Source organism: Scomber scombrus, chromosome 22, assembly GCF_963691925.1.
Source record: "Scomber scombrus chromosome 22, fScoSco1.1, whole genome shotgun sequence".
Taxonomy (NCBI): Eukaryota; Metazoa; Chordata; class Actinopteri; order Scombriformes; family Scombridae; genus Scomber; species Scomber scombrus.
In genome coordinates, this window is record NC_084991.1 from 23,512,766 (window position 1) to 23,516,413 (window position 3,648).

Here is a 3,648-nt window from a genome sequence, read left to right on the forward strand (position 1 = left end):
TAATGTTTAATTTGAAACTTAAAAACATTAAATCAAACATATTAAATGTCATAATTTTACATTTTAAAGGTTTAATGGAATAAAAGTTTATAAAGGGTTTAAATGAACAATTAAATAATTTGAGGGAACTAATAAATCAAATGAAGTCATGAGGGTATAAAGCACATTTATTATTATTATTATTATTATTTGTCTGTTTTTTAGTTTTTGGTATAAAAAAAAAAAGTTTTTCTGTCTGAATAAAATCTGAATTTTTTAATTAACCTTCGTGTCGTCCTCCCGGGTCAAATCGACCCCGTCTGTTTTGACTGTTCCTTCTTCATTCCTTCCTTCCTTCCTTCCTTCCTTTCCTTCCTACCTTCCTTCCTTCCTACCTTCCTTCCTTCTTTCCTCCGTCCTTCCTTCCTTCCTTTCCTTCTTCCCTCCTACCTTCCTTAGATGGAAGGAAGGAAATAAAGATGGAAGGAAGGAAGGAAAGAAGGAAGGAAGGAAATAAGGAAATAAAGATGGAAGGAAGGAAAGATGGAAGGAAGGAAGGAAAGATGGAAGGAAGGAAATATGGAAGGAAGGAAATAAGGAAATAAAGATGGAAGGAAGGAAGGAAAGATGGAAGGAAGGAAATAGGGAAATAAAGATGGAAGGAAGGAAGGAATGAAAAATGGAAGGGAGTAAGGAAAGAAGGAAGGATAGATGGAAAGATGGAAGGAAGGAAGGAATTGATTGATCTTCATGCTGAAGGATTTATAGAGAATAATATGCAACATCAGAGTCGACCTGCAGCAATTAATCAATTAATCAATTAATCAATTAATCAACATTTATTTAATAACTGCAGAGAGACGGAGCAGCTCTTCATACCTCACATCAATTAATCAATCAAACTTGAGGTAGGACTAAAACTTATAAATAAATATATAAAATATCAATAAATAAAAACTAATAAAAAATTAAAGTTAAAGATAAATGTGAAAATAGAATAAAATGAGATGTAAAAGAGTAAAAGTAAAGAAATATAATAATATAATAATAAATATAAAAAGTGAGTTATAAACAACAATAAAAAAGAATAAACAGAAAAGTCTAATTGAAGTCATGATGGTAAAAAAGTAAAACACAAAACACAACAGCTTTTTTAGTCTAAATAAAAATCTGAATTTTTAAAATTAAAATCTGTATGGAGACGATGAATCTGATGTTTTAGGTTGAGTATTATTTCTACCGTAATAACCGACCACAGTCTGAGTTAAAGGTGTGATACTGTAGCTTATCTCTGCTGTTCTCACTGCTCAGCTATTTAAACTGTTTATCAGACATCAGTCATGATAATAAAACTATAAACATGTCAGTGATATAAGAGGGAGGAACCGGAAGAAATGAAACCTTTATTTTATGTTTAACTCGCCGTTTCTCTTCTGAGTATTACGGTAAATGAAACCTTGTTTTATGTTTAACGTCCCGCTTCTCTTCTGAGTATTACGGTAAATGAAACCTTGTTTTATGTTTAACGCGCCGCTTCTCTTCTGAGTATTACGGTAAATTAAACCTTGTTTTATGTTTAACTCTCCGTTTCTCTTCTGAGTATTACGGTAAATTAAACCTTGTTTTATGTTTAACTCTCCGCTTCTCTTCTGAGTATTACGGTAAATTAAACCTTGTTTTATGTTTAACTCTCCGTTTCTCTTCTGAGTATTACGGTAAATTAAACCTTGTTTTATGTTTAACGCGCCGCTTCTCTTCTGAGTATTACGGTAAATGAAACCTTTATTTTATGTTTAACTCGCCGTTTCTCTTCTGAGTATTACGGTAAATGAAACCTTGTTTTATGTTTAACGTCCCGCTTCTCTTCTGAGTATTACGGTAAATGAAACCTTGTTTTATGTTTAACGCGCCGCTTCTCTTCTGAGTATTACGGTAAATTAAACCTTGTTTTATGTTTAACTCTCCGTTTCTCTTCTGAGTATTACGGTAAATTAAACCTTGTTTTATGTTTAACTCTCCGCTTCTCTTCTGAGTATTACGGTAAATTAAACCTTGTTTTATGTTTAACTCTCCGTTTCTCTTCTGAGTATTACGGTAAATTAAACCTTGTTTTATGTTTAACGCGCCGCTTCTCTTCTGAGTATTACGGTAAATGAAACCTTTATTTTATGTTTAACTCGCCGTTTCTCTTCTGAGTATTACGGTAAATGAAACCTTGTTTTATGTTTAACGTCCCGCTTCTCTTCTGAGTATTACGGTAAATGAAACCTTGTTTTATGTTTAACGCGCCGCTTCTCTTCTGAGTATTACGGTAAATTAAACCTTGTTTTATGTTTAACTCTCCGTTTCTCTTCTGAGTATTACGGTAAATTAAACCTTGTTTTATGTTTAACTCTCCGCTTCTCTTCTGAGTATTACGGTAAATTAAACCTTGTTTTATGTTTAACTCTCCGTTTCTCTTCTGAGTATTACGGTAAATTAAACCTTGTTTTATGTTTAACGCGCCGCTTCTCTTCTGAGTATTACGGTAAATGAAACCTTTATTTTATGTTTAACTCGCCGTTTCTCTTCTGAGTATTACGGTAAATGAAACCTTTATTTTATGTTTAACTCTCCGCTTCTCTTCTGAGTATTACGGTAAAGGAACCCTATCTCCTTAACCACGCCCCCTGTCTCCTCTGTGTGCGCGCTGATTGGCCGCGCAGTTGTCACATGACCGGAGAGCAGCAGGAAGAAGAAGCTTCGGCCGCAGGAAAAAAAAGGTAAGGAAATAAACAAAATGGAAACGATTAATTTTATATAATAAAACCAGCTCAGAGACTCTGAACACGGCGCCGGTTAGCAGCTCGACGTGTTGTCTACCGGAGCCGGTTACCATGACATCGCTGCGACCGTTAGATATTTGACACGACGCGCTTTTTTTTTTTAAAGATCGTGAACGCGCATAGAAAGTGAAAATATGACAGTTTTTAACCTTAAACACATAAAATCAGATTAAAATGAATAAAATCAGACGAATTAACTGTTAATTAATCCGTTAGTATGTTTATTAATCAGCTGATATCAGTCAGGACTCGATGTTAAACACGTTTAAAGCTTAAAACAAGCTTCACCTGTTAAAATATAACATTGATAATATCAGCTGTAACCTCATCACATCATATTAATCTATATTTATACATTATATCAATCATTTAAACCTTTATTTTTGTTTATTTTAGGCCTCAAACAGGGAATTTCCCACCGATGCGACGTCACGATGAATGACGCAAAGACGTCACTGTAGTACAGTTTGAGGTACTTATACTCTACTGTAGTACAGTTTGAGGTACTTATACTCTACTGTAGTACAGTTAGAGGTACTTATACTCTACTGTAGTACAGTTAGAGGTACTTATACTCTACTGTAGTGCAGTTAGAGGTACTTATACTCTACTGTAGTACAGTTAGAGGTACTTGTACTCTACTGTAGTACAGTTTGAGGTACTAGTACTTTACTGCAGTACAGTTAGAGGTACTTATACTCTACTGTAGTACAGTTAGAGGTACTTGTACTCTACTGTAGTACAGTTAGAGGTACTAATACTATACTGTAGTACAGTTTGAGGTACTTGTACTTTACTGCAGTACAGTTTGAGGTACTAGTACTTTACTGCAGTACAGTGTGAG